The sequence below is a fragment of the Vigna unguiculata genome, chromosome 5, assembly GCF_037176805.1.
Source record: "Vigna unguiculata cultivar grain cowpea cultivar isolate G323 ecotype 2 chromosome 5, ASM3717680v1, whole genome shotgun sequence".
Lineage (NCBI taxonomy): Eukaryota > Viridiplantae > Streptophyta > Magnoliopsida > Fabales > Fabaceae > Vigna > Vigna unguiculata.
In genome coordinates, this window is record NC_140796.1 from 50,062,395 (window position 1) to 50,079,661 (window position 17,267).

The 17,267-nt window shown below is 25.1% G+C and overlaps 1 long non-coding RNA gene across 1 annotated transcript; it reads right to left on the reverse strand.

Annotated features, from left to right (window-relative positions):
- Positions 1 to 1,086: 1,086 nt before the first annotated feature.
- On the reverse strand, positions 1,087 to 1,966 carry LOC146886519 (uncharacterized). The gene is made up of 2 exons (XR_014994774.1): positions 1,885 to 1,966; positions 1,087 to 1,638 (listed from the first exon to the last, which is right to left on the reverse strand). It is a non-coding gene; the product is annotated as an uncharacterized LOC146886519 (long non-coding RNA).
- Between the last annotated feature and the right edge of the window lie 15,301 nt (positions 1,967 to 17,267).

Consider the following 17,267-nt stretch of genomic DNA (forward strand, 5'->3'; position numbering starts at 1 on the left):
GAATTACATTTCAAAAGTTTTTTATAAAGCAATTTTATGTTTTAACTAAAAATATTAGTGTAAATAAAAAAATATCAAATAATAAGATTGTTAAAATACAAAAAAATATATAATTATTTATTTTATTAAAAATTAATTACATAATAATAATAATTAAAATGTCATAATATAATGTGAATAATATGTATCGTTGTTCTATTGGATATGTTTTTTAGGTAGATGGTCTGGAAAAAGGGTTATTAGTGACAAATAACTCTGAATCAATATGTAGGCTATTTAACAATTGAAGTTGATGATTTGGATTTTTGTCTACATAACTTAGTTATATTCATATGTTTTTCTATACTTTGATGTTTTTCATATGTTTAGCTTTCTTTCTTGACTTATATTTGGTAGATACATATTTCTCTAAGTTAATAACAAATAATGGCTCAAAATTTTTAGTTGAAAGTTGAAAATATGACACTTAATAATTTTAAAGACAACAAATTTAAAATGTCCTTAAAATGAGAAATATATCATAATGTCTAAGGAACAAAATAAAACATAAAAAAAAATAAAAATAAAACATCAAAGAAAAAATGTAAAACAAAAGAAGAAAAAGAATAAAAATAATTTTTAGAAATTAAAATACAATATCATACCTCGTTGGGTTAAAATAAATAATTTTAAATATTTAGAAGTTTAAGCAACTATTTCTAGAATAATGTTAATAAAAATTACTTGTTATCTAAATAGGCCATTGGAATGTTTGGAAAAACATAACCTAAACAAGAAAATAAGCCAATCAGAATTGGAATTAAAAGTATTAATTTTTATTTTCGATTCTTATTTTGAATTTTAATTTAATTTCGTTAACGGTTGGAATTTTATTTTGAATTTTAATTTCGTTTACGGGGTCTCCCTTTCAATAATGTTATTGTTAAATTTGAAATGTTTATATTAAATAGAATACAAAATTATTAAAATATAATATTCTTCTCCAATTCAAAAAAATCTTCAATTCTTATGATTTTGTTGAAATTAGAAACATAATTAAATAATTAAGTAAAAAAAATTATACGAAACAGAACTAAACTAACGTAGTTAATATAAAGATTGTTAATAAAATTAATCAGGAGAAATAAAAAATACAAACAGTAAAAAGGGCACAAATAAAAAAAAGTATAAAGTAAACAAAAACAAATAATAAAAAAATCATGAACCCTAATCTAATCGATTCGTCTCATAAATTAATTTTCGTAAATCATCCCATAAGTTTGCTAAATTGACGTTTCTCCTTTCTTCTATCTGTGCCACCTCTGCTAGTATCATCCTTTCTTCTATCTGTGTCATCTCTGCTCGTATCAGAATCTTCTCTTGTAACTCTTTAACCTGTCTTTCATCTGCCTCATCCATCAGGTTCCATTCATCCACCATTGTCTTTAACACTTTAATGTTGTTCCTTTTGATTTGAATCACATCAATACCGGAACGAGCAGTACTAGAGGTACTACCAGAGGTACTACCAGTACTAGAAACACTAAGATGAACACTAGAACTTCTGGGATGATTACCAGCACGACCAGCTCCGGAATTAGCTCCAACTCCGCCACCAAGAGACCGACCTCCAGATCTTTTTCGAGCCACCATGGTGAACTGCAAAAGAGGGACCATACTGACCGGTTACACCCATATACTAGACAAAAGTAATATACAAAAAAAAAATAAAAAAATATATATATACGAACATTTTAAAAAAGCATACCAATAATAAAAAAATTAAAAAATATACAAACATAAAAACTAAATATCAATATAAAAAAGAAAAAAAATATACAAACATTGAAGAAAAATATAAATATAATAAAAGAAATAAATATATATACATTAAAAAAACTTTACCACGTTAACAGGTTAATAGATCAAAATTAAAAAAATCTTTATTTCTGAATGTACTTGCGTTATTCTGTAGGTGTCCAAAGTTAATTAAATCATGCAGATTAAGTGTTATATAAAATAAGCGTCAGACATATGTGCAGAAACACTAAACGATGTGGGACTAAAAATGCATGTGCGGTACTGTTTGTTGGTTTGAATAAGTTAATTTAAGGAAGTAAAATAGATGTTATTTATCATTTGATTTAACACATAAATTTCTAGCATCATGATAAATGGTGTTGTACTTTTTCCCATTTTTATAACTTTTAGAAGATGACATGTGCATTATTGTAGTCATCTTTCCATTTTCTATATACTTCTGTAAAATAGTTATATTCTGAGTTTGAGATATGTTTGATATGATATATATTTAAAAATGATATTTTGAATTGTTGTGAATGTTGGTCCATAAGTGGACATGTTCTTCTTGCAATCATTTTTAACTTTTGAATCCTTCATCAGACCCTGTTTCAAATGGCTCGGGAAGGTGCTCCATCCATCATATTCATTGATGAAATAGATTCCTATGTGGTCAGCGTGGCGAAGGAAATGAAAGCGAAGCTTCAGACTAAAAGGTTCTGAATATGCATTTGCAAAAGGAAATTTCGTTTCATGAGTATCAGAACTAAGATATGATTTATTTAGCATTTATTATTTATAATAGTTAAATATTGAACTATAAACACTTGAAATGAATCTTGAAGAAGGTTTTAACAAATATACAATTTTAAACATCTTTAAAATTAAATTCTAACTCAATTATGGCGTGAAGTTTACATATTATTGTCTTTTATTGGTTCAGGAAGGAAACAAATGCATACCCTCTTAAACTTTAGGGTATCTAAGCAATCGCATTTTAAATTTTGATTTCTGTAATGTTTAGAAAGTGATAATCAGAAATAGTTTTCCCCATAATAGTATCTACAATGGGCGATCCAAGAGTGGAAAACCAATATCATCATACTCATCCACAAAAATAGCCACATGTGTATTTCAATTTCAATGACACTCTTTCCTTAAAAGCGGCCATCAGAATTTATGTCTTGGAGAGGCTTCATGGATTCAAATTCTCTCGAAAACAAAGGTCTAATCAACCAAAGAATCTTCAAAACAAATAAAGCATATTAGCCCAAACATCACCATTTGAAAGACGTGGTATAGTAAAATTAAGTTATTAGCTTTTTTTGGTTTTAATTTTATGTGATTTTCACTCTCAAATTGTGAAGGAAAGAAGTCCCACATTGGTGTGGGAACTTTCTATGGGAACCTTGGTTGGTTCTTATATAAGGAGACTACGCTCCATTCTTTTCTATAATTTTCTTCACTCATATATTTGAGAGAAAAACGGAAGAGAAAATTGTCTGAATCCTTTTAGGAATAAGAATATATTGTGAGACTACTTTTGGTATGTTTCACTTATTTATTTATTATTTATGATAAATTATCATTCTTCAGTTATGTGTGTAAAAAATTTAAAATTGAACTTTATATATATATATATATATATATATGTATGTGTGTTCAACACATTTACTAGCCCAATTGCTATGTGATTTTAAGAGCACAATTCTGTTCTATCCCCTAACTATCAAAATTGTTATATGTTGATAGTATGCTGATAATTTTAAGTTATGCAAAAAAGAAAAATATCGTTCACAAGTATAAAAAGTTTAACATAAACGTGAAGAATACAAAGAAATAAATTTGAAAATTAAAAATAAACTTAAAAGTCAAAAAAAAAATTGTGAATGCTTGAAATAAAATACTGTTAATTTTCTTAGTTTTAATTGTTATTATTATAACTATAATTAAAAGAGTGATTAATATAGTTAGTTTAATTGTAAGTGAAAATGACCTTTCTTGAGCATGCAATTAGAAAGTTATTATTTTAATTGTTATTTTTTTTTTTGTAATCGGTTCTTAGGTGGAACCATATCTTATTTATTAATTATAGTACGTAACTTATCTTTTATAACTACTTTTGCTACTGAGTTGGCAATTTTTTCTTAATTTAGTTATCAAATAATAATTACAAATCAATTTCATTCATATGATCAATAGTGTTCATATATTCAGATTTGTCATTTTGTTGTTAAGTTGTACTTTATAAATGATATTAATAATACGAAATTAACTTTATAAATTTCTTTAGCATAACTTGTCATTTTGATCTTAAATTATGTAAATTGATTGTCAAATAACTGCTCCTATATGAATTAATGATAAAAATGACTTTTATTTAGTTCATAACATCCATATTCAAAGATAACAATATCATATCTATGCAAATAAATAAAAAAACTCGAATATTATGTAGTATAGGGTTTGTTAACAAAAATACTCATTATGAGCATATTTATACCAATCTTGTTCTAACAGAAAAAACAATATCCTACACAAGAGTTCTTAATCAAAGACCAATATTCAAAATAACAAGCTCTTAATTGTGAAATAAGAACATCATTTTGCGCAACTTAATATAACCATTGAATTGCATAACTTAAAGGATCATCACTTTTTATAATAACCTTTTAAAATAATAAAGATATAGTTATTTTACAATACCTAATATTTATAATATTATATATAATTAATTTGTTAATGTATGTACATACATGTTTTCGCAACCATTATAAGATTAATATTCCTAATAGCAAATACTTTTTAGCTTTAAAGTAGTAGTTATTTTGTAACAGGACGTTAACGGTGTTAAAAGCACAAATAAAAAACTTTTTGAGACGTCATAGAATCTTGTCCTTAAGAACTTATCGAGAATAACCTCTCACATGATATAATAGGCTTACAAAACTAGTTAGAGCACAAATGCAAAAATTAAAAAAAAAAAATTGCAAGATGAAAGACTAAAAATAAATGAATATTTATTGTGGAGGAGAGATAACTCTAGAATTTATATAGAGAATCATATTTGACCAACACGATCATATATTTTCAAGATACACAAAAAGGATGAGTAACATCATATGAAGCAAAAAGTAATGTTATGAGTAGGAGGTAATGAGTATAACCATAATGTTTATATAAGACATAAGAATGTTTAATCAACAAAAAACGTATCAATCTTTTATGAACAATCACCACATTTAATATTACTAAGTAAAGAAACTAATCTCTTTTAATAGAGAAAAACTAATGTAAAAAAGTTTCAAAACAAGAAACTAATCTCTTTTAATAGAGAAAAACTAATGTAAAAAAGTTTCAAAATCTTATTTTGGGAAGTTTCAAAAAATTTGAAGTGCCGAATAAATTATTGGAGGTGTAGGGAGAAAAGGCGAAAAAAACAAAAATTGTTTTAAACAAATCTTTTTCAACATTAGTTTATAAACAAGTTATTTTATAGCAAAAAAATTAATTTTTGATTTGTGCATAAACTAATTTTAATGAATGGACAATTTTTTCCTAAATTTTTTTTTGAAATAATAAGTAGTTTGGTTTCATTCGGAATAATTAATTAAGGATCCCAAATCGAGACTTTAATTTATGTGTATAATCAACAATTATATTACTATTTTAAGAATAAAAGAATTCAATCATAATTTATACATCGTTGAACTTCAAAATTCAACTATAATCAAAATTATTTTCTTAGAATTAGTTTTAAATGTTGACCCAAGTTTTGCAAGCACACCTTTGTGACAAAAATAAATGTTGACCCAACAAAAATCATCTTTGGAAATAACTGTTACAGGAAATCTTTTTAACCAATTCACCTCTTGATTATTATCAATCTTTATTGTTAAAAGTCTTCAAACTTAGTTAATTATAGTTAGGGATTCACATTATTCTCAACTTAAAATCTTAAAGATAATGAATTTATGAATTTTTATTATTATATAGTACTTTACTTTCTTATTTCTAGTCAACGTGGAACTTATACTTACATTCCTAACACTTACTATATTCCACATAATTACTCTATCTTTCTTCTCAATGTTTTTATTGTACTAAAAATAAATATATTCAATGATTATGTGAATCATTAAATGTTAACAAAGAAATTAAATTAATACAATTTACAAAACAAATTGCTCTGTCAAACATTATATTTGGTAAACATTGAGGTGCAGTGCTTAACAAAAAAAAAAAAAACATACACACAACGATAGAGCAAGTAGATGAAAGCATCTTAAGTTATCATTGCTGAAGTCTGAGACAGAAATTAAATTTTGTTCAGGCACTAGCTTATAATTGTGTGGTCCTGTTCTTCTTTTTTCCTCCATTTTTGTCTTTTTCCTTATTGTTTTGTTAAATCATATACACCTTTTTTGACCACCATTTACACTTAGTTTTCCCAGTGAGATATTCAAAGTCTGCATCAGTATGACAAAGATGTATATGTGAATGATTAGGGTATGCATGTTCTTCCTTTAAAGGAAAACCACATCACATGCTTCTTCCTCTCACAGAGATTCACATTTTCCAGAAATTGCTACTTCTTCTCCATGCATTCACTTCTTCCCAAAATATTTTATATAATAATTCAAAATCTTCAATAATTGCTTATCTGCACAAACACCTTACGTTCACATGCACGACCAAACCACATTAATTAGCATGCTCAAACTCTTCCACTATTGGGTTTAATATGATAATCTCATTTCAATGCCATTACTTGTACCTGTCACCATCAAACAGTTTTTAATGTTTGTAACATTCAATGAATTCTTTACTGTTCATTTTTAATCTTCAATTATTTTTTGTGTTCTTCTCTATCTTTTGAGCATATGGCATGGTTATACATATGAGTATGAGATGGTATAAATGGTGAGATAAGATACACATATCTATTAATTTGTGAGTCGGCAAGTGAAGGTTGAAATCACAGAAGTCAAGAAGATAAAGGGTTTAGGAAAGAATTGATTTTGTGAATTAATTGTTTATGGGTGATTGTGGTCCAGGAGAAGATGCAACTATGTAAGTTGAGTTTCTATATAAGATACAATGGCTATAAACCAATCCTTTTAATACCCCATAATGGCCTATGCATTCTATTCAAACATTTGAATTTGGCACAAGAAACAAACTAAGGGTAGTTTACATGTACTTCTACTTTCATTTTTGCTTTTTTTTTATATATAAAATTATTATTTTGTTTTCAAAATATGTGTATGGATCATTGATAATGAATGGTCTTTTTGTCTTTGTATGATGAAATCTTTGAATACAAGAAACAAATTTAAAGTATGGGCATAGTTTTATAAACTAAAAGTGAAATAAATGGATAGATAAATAAATGGTAAGTTTCGTTAATAGATTTATAGATTAGTTTTCAGAATGTATTAAATAATTCTAAAAGCTAATTTTCTATAAATTAATTTATGAAAAAAATGTATTTTGAGAGAAAAAAAAACACTGAAACTAAAATTGAGAATATACATAAAGAAAAAAAGAAGTTCGGAAAGATTGACCTATTTAAACAATTTTTTGGTTATTGTTATTATATTATATTAAGTTTTTAGATTCAAGGCTAATCAAAAAATAAGCTCAAAATTTGATTTATGTCATTTAAATGATTTTGAATTCAACTTTATAAAAGTATAACTTTATCTGAATACAAAATATTGATAAGCAATTCAAATATATTATTGATCAAGTTTTTCTTTTATATATATATATATATATATATATATATATATATATATATATATCATATATCAGTTATTAATATGATATATTAATACCATTCGAATTTTGTTGGTATTTATTAATAATTTAGTTAGTAACAATTAGGAGTAATTAAAGATTGATCCTCTTTGTTTAAGTTGATCCTAGTCTTCTGGTATTTGAAAAGTCAAAGGTGACGTAAATTGTGAGACTGCTTTTAGTTTGTTTCACTTATTTATACATGTTTCAAAATTCTAAACAAATTAATTTCCTCTATATTTAAGGACTTATATACATAATTAAAATTTTAAATCAAAACATATAATATAAATTATCATTCTCCTCCATAATTTCATTTAGGTATAGTTATTTATATAACAACATTATTATTATTATAATCAAATAACACAATAAATCACACAAATAGGATAAAATTGCACTTTAAAATTATATATATATATATATATATATATATATATATATATATATATATATATATATATATATTAAAGTATATTTGTGTTAAACACATATTTACTAGCCTAATTGTTATGTGATTTTAACAGCACAGGTTGTTGTTCTATCCCCTAACTTACTTTGACATTACATTTTTCTTCTTATTTTCGTATATATGGTCACTTTTGAAAAATTTGATCAAATCTGAAAAACAGTTATAAATATTACATTAAATTTTGCATCTTGCATTAAGTTTGCATTGTTGGTATAGAAGACATGAAAATTTAATGAAGTGGAATATATATCTATCCAAATTGTCTTGTTTACATTTATATGTTGATAGTATGCGATGATTTTAAGTTATGAAAAAAAAAATATATCGTACACAAGTATAAAAAGTTGAATATAAACGTGAAGAATACAAAGAAATATATTTGTAAATTAAAAACAAACTTAAAAGTCAAGAAAAAAATTGTGAACGGTTGAAATAAAATACTGTAACTTTCTTAGTTTTAATTATAACTGTTATTATTATAACTATAATAAAAAGAGTGATTAATATAGTTAGCTTAATTGTAAGTGACAATGACCTTTGTTGAGCATGCTCTTAGAAGGTTCTTATTTTAATTGTGTTATTTTTTGGTAATCGGTGCCTAAGTGGAACCATATCTTATTTATTATTATAGTAAGTAGCTTATCTTTTATAACTACTTTTGCTATTGAGTTGTCAATTTTTTCTTAATTTAGTTATCAAATAATAATTGTAAATCAATTTCATTCGTATGATCACTTCACTAGAGTTCATACATTCAAATTTGTCATTTTGTTGTCAAGTTGTACTTTATAAATGATATTAATTATAGGAAATGCCCTTTATAAATTTTCTTAGCACAACTTGTCATTTTGATCTTAAATTATGTAAATTGATGTCAAATAACTGCTCCTATACGAATTAATGATAAAAATGACTTTTATTTAGTTCATAACATACATACTCAAAGACTCCACATCCAAGATAACAACATCATATCTATGCAAATAAATAAATAAATAACCTCGTATATTATGTAGTATAGTTAATAAAAATACTCATTATAAGTATATTTATACCAATCTTGTTATAATAGAAAACAACAATATCCCTACACAAGAGTTCCTAATCAAAGACCAATATTCAAAATAACAAGCTCTTATATTTGAAATAAGAACATCATTTTGCGCAACTTAATATAGCCATTGAATTGAACTTAAAAGGATCATCACTTTTTAGAATAACTTTTTAAAATAATAAAGATATAGTTATTTTAGAATACCTAATACTTATAATGTTATATATAATTAATTTGTTAGTGTATGTACATGCATGTTTTCGCAACCATTATTTGTTTCCTTCATTGTATTCCTATAAAAGTGGAATACTTAATGATGTTCTTTATATTTAAGTTTGTGATGATATGGTTTGTAACACATTTTTTCTTATTAAAGTCCTTTTACATCTTTTGAGTAATTTCTTTAAAGAATAGTTTTTTTTATTAATAAAAAAATTTAAATAAATATAATAGAACATTTGAGGTGTTCTAACCCCTTGTAAAGAGTAACGCATACATTACCTTATTAATTGCTATTATGATGTGATTTAGATCAATATCTGTAATAGCAAATACCTTTTAGTTTTAAAGTAGTAGTTACGTAGCAAAACATTAACATTGTTAAAAAACATAAATAAAAAACTTTTTGAAACGTGATTGTCTTTAAGAACTTATCGAGAATATCATGCAAGTATTATAAAATGTAATAGGAACCTCTCACAATACCAAACTAAATAGAACACAAATGAAAAGAATGCAAGATAAAAGACAAAGAATAAGTGAATATGTATTGTGGAGGAGAGATAACTCTTGAATTTATAGAGAATCCATACACGACCATGTGTTTTCAAGATACACAAAAAGGAGAGTAACATGAAGCAAAAAGTAATTTTATGAGATTCAAGGCAATGTGTATGCAAAATGGCCATAAAGTAGGAGGTAATGAGTATAACCATAATGTTCATGTAAGACATAAGAATGTGGGATACAAGGATCGACACTTTAAGACCTACATCCACAAACACTTAAAAGAAGTATTATCACCCAAATGCAATTTTTCAGGTAAAAATTGCAAATCTTTCTACAATTTTTTACAAACCTTCCAATGACATACAACTACCCAAGCCCTTCATACACCCAGAAGACCTATTGAGTTGTAGTGACAACTCTAAAACCAACTCTTTACTTTTATAATATTTTTCTGGTGCTCTTTTCTTCATATTACTTAATGTGAGACTTGGGTGAATACTCACTTAAGAACCAACATATATAATATATAGGAAAAGAGTTTTTGAATTGTAGATGTAAGATATTATCTTGTATAATGAGGACAATGAGGACAGTCTATTTGAAAGACATTGTACATAATTTTGTATATTTATATTTTGCTGATAAAAAAATATATAAAAAAGAAAATGAATAAAAGATAAAAGAAAAAATTAAATAAAACTTGTTAAAAAGAATGAAAATTCTTATAGAATAGGTAGAATAAGTAGAAATTTGAATTGAAACTTGTCCAAAAAAAATATAGAAGAAATTCAATCTCTCATGCCTCACTTTCCTGCACATGACCTTATAACTCATGCTATCCTCTTTCAAGGTACGAGGAATATATTGGTATATAAACCATTTAAAAGTGAACGAATTAGAAAATGTGAGACTATTGTCTTTTGGACTTTGATATTGATTGTGGATTTTTTTAGAGGAGCTAGTAAAGAAATTAATCATTCATGACTTGTGAATATATAAAAAAATTAAATAGTTTTTAACTCAACCTTAAAATAATAAATTTACATATTTTTTCTAATTTTTCTATTTTTATAGTATATATTTTATTCATTCTAATTCAATGTGGGACATCCAAACTCCTCTTAAATCTTAAATTCCTATGATAGCATAGTTAATATAACAATTATAGAAATCACAAAAACACTTTGAAAAAATTCATGTGAATTAAAAGCACTTCAAAAAAAAATCGTGTGAATAAAAAAGCACTTTTACAAATATAGCTTAATTCTCATACATTTTCTAAAAATTTACCATCAACATCCAAATAACAGACTAAAGTGTAGATAATAATGTAATTAACTTTCTTTCTATCACCACCAAATCAAAAGTTAAAAACTTGATCACATTCTTGTTTTATTTCATCTATGTTTTAAAAAAAAAAAGTTTGATTTATATTTATAGAAGCTAACAAGAGTAAAGAATCCAGGTGATTGATGAAAAAGAAGGAGATTTAATTAGGGTAGTTTTTAACATTAATATGTGTCGGCTAGCATATTTGAAAGTAAACATCTATCATTGTCCAAATACAGCTTGCTCAAGTCATTTCTATCCCTTTTAATAAGGCCACATGCATACACAGCTTGCTTATCCAATATATTTTTTAAATTTATTTTTCATCCAATTTTCCGTTATGTTTACACGACAGAGTATGTTTGATGTGTTTAAGGTGTTTGATTATTGCTGTTTAGTGAGAAACAAAAACTAGGGTTTTGTTTGGTGTTGTAAAGTGAGATTGGTGGTGATATTGATTTCCACCATTAAAGCACAAAATGAGTGGTGAGCAAGATGAGTATTTATGGCTTACAATAGAATAGTTTATGTGTTATGACAGTGGGCAAAGGGTAGGGTACAGTGCCAAGAAATCATCCTCAGCATCAAATGTAACTGCATCTTGCCAACTACCAACTGTCTTATTAATACCATCAAACAATTTCACCACTAACCCACCCACTGCTTTTCTTCATCATTCAAATAGTCAACTTCACTTTCATTTAACACATTTTTTTTTTTGTTTTATCATTCCGTTTGAGTTTAGGTATTCTTCCTTCTTACATATGCTATATAATTGAATATTAATAATCACACTCATTAAAAGTTGTATATTTTATAATTTATTTATTTTTTATAAAAAATTTATGGGAAATAAGTTTTCATAAAAAAAATATATTGATAGGAAGAATGTTACCAAATATAGTATTTTTTAATAATATATATATTATAATATCATATGTAGGTGATAGAGTATGTCACGTTTGACAATATATCTTCAACTTTAGAAATTTTCATATTATTAATGAAAAATGATATAATTATTGTAAGGGTAAATTTAAAGAGCTATTTCTTATCATTGCTCTTCTAAATTTAAGAATAAAGATGGGTAACTTATTATAATTAGTTAAATTAAAAAGAAAAGTGTGACAAAGAAGAATAATTATTTTTCAAAGTAATTTATGGTGTAACTTTGTAATTCTTTATATTTAATATAAACTTAAATATATAGTTCATATAAAATGAGTGGATGTTTTTTTTTTATATTCACTTGTTCAAAATTTAAAACCATTATCCTGATAAAATATTTTTATTTTCGGAAAAGTATTTTTATTTATTTAATAATTTTAAATTATTATTTATATGTCTAAAATTTATTTTAAATTATACAAATAAAATTTAATTTAGTGTATTTGGTTATAAAAAAATTTCTTCATTTTTCACTTGTCCATTATTTGGGACCATTATCTTTGTAAACTGACTAATTTTATTTTCGATATCTGTAAAATATTTTTCTTTCTATTTCTTTAATAATTTAAATTACTATTGAAATGCCAAACATTTATTTTAAAATATAAAAATAGCATTTAATTTAGGGATTTAAAATATTACAGGTGTTTCTAGAAAACAATACCAATTAATGAATATCCAATAATACTAAAGATAAGAAATTATTTTTAATTTTAAAAGATTGAAAATAATATGAGCCAAAATTAAAATTCATTAATTATTATATATATATATATATGTTAAAATTAAAATTATTTTATTTGTTTCATAAAAATAAAATTAATAATATTTACTAATCATAAGTTCAGTTCATTTACTCATAAGTTTAAATTTAAGAAGAAGAAGTTAATTGTTAAATCAAAAAGTATGCAATTATGATGAAGTTATTCGGTTTATTGTTGGCACTCGTGCTTCCATATTAATTTGAAGCATTTATTTTCACTTTATGTTTGTGGTTATCTATTTCCTAACATGGATGGCAATTATACACATTGATGCCTTTTACATGTTGTATGTGGTTATCTTTTATTAATAACTTTATAATAATTATTTTTAATTTTTCATTAAAATTTGTAAATTATTTAATTCTTTTTTATAATTTTAAGTGAGTTACACATGACAAGTGTTTCACCGAAAAATAAGTTGAATGACTAATTCTTGATTCTAATTTTTTATTTATTTTATATTAACTGTGCAAATTAATTAAATAATAGATACTGTTAATTATTATCTTCTGAAAAATCATAATACTTTTTTGTTAAATGTTTCACTATTGCAACATTTTATCTTTTCGTCATTATTTCAACATTAAAACCATATGATTTTTTTCTTATTATAAGTAAATTAATTTAAAATAAAATGATATATTAGGATACGAGTAAATCATTTTACTTATTTTTAGAGTAAGTGGATCCTTATCATATATATATATATATATATATATATATATATATATATATATTAACAAAAAACTAATTATTTTATTTTATTTTATATTTACCAAATAAACAATTAGTAAACCAATCACTTTCAATTCATTAACTGTCTTATAAGTTTTCAAATTTAGTACATACCTTCTAACTGATAAGTTCTCAACTAACTTATAAGTTAGTTATGTAAAACTTGCTTTCATTATTATTTTTGGGATTCTAGAACAATTGGTTAAAACATTTTATGTATTTTTGGTTAACATAGTGAAATGTTTACCTACGTTACACATGAGGTTCAAATTTTTTCTAATTTCATCTATTGAATTTTTTTTTTCTCTTAATTTTCTCATATTTAAAATTGAAAAATTTATTTGTATTAGTTATTTGTTGAAAGGACAACATTGATTACTATTATGATACTATGATATTGATGCTGATGTGACAGTAAACATATTAAATAAATTCGCAATGCAACATTGACATGACACTATGATGTATAATGAAAGAATAAAATGTGTGAAATTTTGAAAACATATAAAGGATATATGAGAAAAATAATAGGTTATAAAAACATGGCTCTGTAATGCACCCAAAATCACGAGTATAGTTTCATTCTAAATAAATAATGATCACTCGGCAAGTCCCGATTACTTATTAGTCAAATTCGACGTGAAAAAAACAAATACTTGAATTCTAGTTATAGAAAATCTAGAAAAATTAGTATTAGACTAAAATGTCTTCGGATAATCGGAAATTTGGTTCTTCACTGCACTGAAATCTAACCAAACAAGTTAGAAGATGAGGTAGAAGCAGGGTAAATAAATAATGTTAGGTCCATTAGTACTATAAATAGATGTAATGGGAAAGGCAATACAAATATTCACAGATGAAAAATGTGAATCAAATCAATTCGAAATCGAAAAAAAATGGAATATTTTTGAGGAAATTATTTACTTCATTATAATCAAATAAACTCTTGAAAAACTGATAAATTAGATGAGGATAAAGATAGAGTCATATTCTACATGTCAATACCAACACCAATGATCTGTTCATTATCTATTTATGATTGTTTTAAACACTAACTTAAGCGTTAGAGTATCTTTTACATGTATATTGTCATTCAGTGTCAGATACTTATAACACATTTTTACTATATAACTAACATTCATTTTACATTTTTTTTTTTGTACACAACTCTCTCCTTTCATATTCATTCATTTATTCAATCCACCCCAACAATTCAAGATCCACTTCTTATGGTTAACAAACATTACGTGTCATTTTATATATCATAACTCAATAGCAAATATAAACAAGGGTAGGGATGATTCTTGTATATGTTTGGTCCCTTATAGCTCAAACATCACTATTCCTACCATGATCACCCATCAACCAAATTTTATTAAATAGAGACATGCTAAAGTCATCATGGGAGTAGAATACTCACTTCACTATTACATCAATATTTTACATCTATTTTTCTAGTTCACAAAAAAAAAAGAAAAAAAAAACTTCATATACTTATGCGTGGATGTGAATGCGCATTGAAAAATTAGGTAGAAAGGCCAATCTTGTTATGTATCAAATATGAAAATTTATTGTTGAATAAGTTTTAATATTTAGTGTCCAATCATATTTTAATTTTTTTTAAAAGCTATACGAATAGTAAAATAAAGCATTATTGAACACGTACAATACTCTATACCATATAATATATACATTTTGTGATGTTATTTATGATGACAGAATTATCTCTCTATATAATACCACTTGTTAAATGTTAAATGTCCATTATTATAATTACTATTAAAGAAGCAAATGATAGCTCAAATAATTAAATGTCAAGTGTTTTATTTGAAAAATGTGTTTTGTTAACACAAAAATGCCAATGGTTAAGATTGTTTTAATCTGGTGGGGAGAAGAAAAAATTTTTTTTCATTAATATAATTTTTATTAATGAAACTTGAATTATCAATGTGAATATTATAATTATAATACAATAATAATATAGGTGTGAGGAGAATGCAGGTAAATTAAAAAGGAAAAAAAAAAAAACAATTGTTAGAAGTGAGAGAAGACTGGTAGATTTAAAAGGAAATACTGTTATAATACATTTATGATGTTTATTGTAAATTTCTCTCTCCCAAAAACAGATTGATCAATTATTTATTAGAGATGCCTTAGAAGGCAAACAAGTTAAAAGGAAGTAAATTACTTTCATAGACAATTGTTACTTTAGAAGTAGTAGAAAATACTCAAACTAGAAAATTTTAGTGTATTTCAAACCAGTACATAAAGTTTTATTAAGAGTAATATCTGAGTCTTAGGTTAAAAGACACAAAACAAAGTGGACCTTATATTTTAAAATAGAATATAAAAAAAATTAGCCTTATACTTGTAAAACGAGAAATGTGTTGGTTTATAATCCAACGGCTACTGTCAAAATATAACCCGATCCGATCCGGCTCGACCCATCACAGGTTCATGATTTAGTAAACCAATTGAACCCGGCTCACTTTTTAGCGAGCCAAAAAAATTCGAACCCGACCCGACCCATCACAGGTTGGCGGGTTAAACGGGTTGATTCACGGGTTCACTTAATTAAAAAAAATATTATTATTTTTTCAGATTAAACTAAATTGTAATTCTAATTAAAATCTAAATAAACTTTAATACAATCCAAATACAAACCAAAATAAATAAAAATTACAAATTATTTATGTGTTCGATGAAAAAATAACCTAACATGACCAAAATGTAAAATCCAACTTAATAAAAATAAAAATAAAAACACTTGTGTGATCCTTTTATCTGCGGGTTGGTGAGTCAACCCGGCTCACCACGGGTTCAATCCGGATGAGCCGGGTTCTAAATGAGTCGAAAAATCAACCCGTATTAAAATTTGTAAAAAAATTTCAATCCAATCTTGTCCGAATCCGTGATGAACTGGATTGACTCACGAATTCCAACATATTTTGACAGCTCTACCAACGGCATACAGTAAATTTAATAGACAAAATTTAAATCGTAAAACAACGTAGAAGATTAGTTCTTATTGTTACCATTTTCGATGTAGTAGTGAAAAACTAAAATTCTGAAATTAATATAAATTAAGATGATTTTTTTTCATCATTTTAACTGTGGTGAAAAATATGTACGTTTCATTTAATTATATATATAAATATAAATATAAATATATATATATATATATATATATATATATATATTATAAATTTAATATATTAGAAACATTTATCTCTTAATGGCTACTTGCATCACTGCAATTATAGATGACAAATGTATATGTGTATACAAAAGTTTTATTACAACCTTCTTTTTAATATGGAGAACCTTCCAAACTTCTTTTTACCACACACATTTAACCACTTTTACTTTTATTATAATTATTTGACATTTCAATTGTTTATTAACCCTCTTATTTAATAATTATAAAATTATAAATTCTTCTTTGATATTTGGCATTAGAGAAAAATGTCTATTTTTTATATTTAATCCTTGATGATATTATGTGCTTTTGTTGTAATTTTTTTAAATTATTTAATTACAATTTAGAACAGTAAAACCATATATAGATATTGCATGAAATCATAACCCATCACTTAGATATTGCTTGGGCAATGATTCACCTCTTAATTAAGCGTTTCAACTTAGAGACACATTT